We start from the raw sequence: 461 nt of genomic DNA, 5'->3' as shown, positions 1-461 counted from the left end.
AATTAACCTGCCAGTCGGTTCCTGAGGCGCTGAGCAATGAGGCACGACTCCAGTTAACGTCCACAGTGGCTGGAGAAGAACACACGTACAGTACCACAAGGCAGAGAGGCATGCAACTAAGTAGGCTTTCTGGAGCGGTATGAAGGACTAAGGACCATGCGAGTGAAGTTGCCCTCATTTAACGCTACTGTTTTTCAGTCACTGACTCATCGACAGAACAGAGGAAACTAAAGCCTTGTGGAGAATGCGGCATCGTCCCGCTACCTCTCGCATGGCTAAGCGAGCGCTCTACCATTGAGCATTCCCTGTAGACTGCTCTTTGCCTGTGTGCCAACTGATTGTGCCAACTTTTTTGCTTTGTCTGATAGCGCGTCCGGCGGTCCCTTGAAAACAGATGCAAAGACGAGGTGCCGAGGTTAATGGTTTTTTTTGGTTCGACCCATCTTGTGCATCATTATGTA

The sequence above is a fragment of the Morone saxatilis genome, unplaced genomic scaffold (genome assembly GCF_004916995.1).
Source record: "Morone saxatilis isolate NCDOM2014 unplaced genomic scaffold, NCSU_SB_2.0 Contig22, whole genome shotgun sequence".
Lineage (NCBI taxonomy): Eukaryota > Metazoa > Chordata > Actinopteri > Moronidae > Morone > Morone saxatilis.
Note: the sequence above shows the minus strand (reverse complement) of the source record.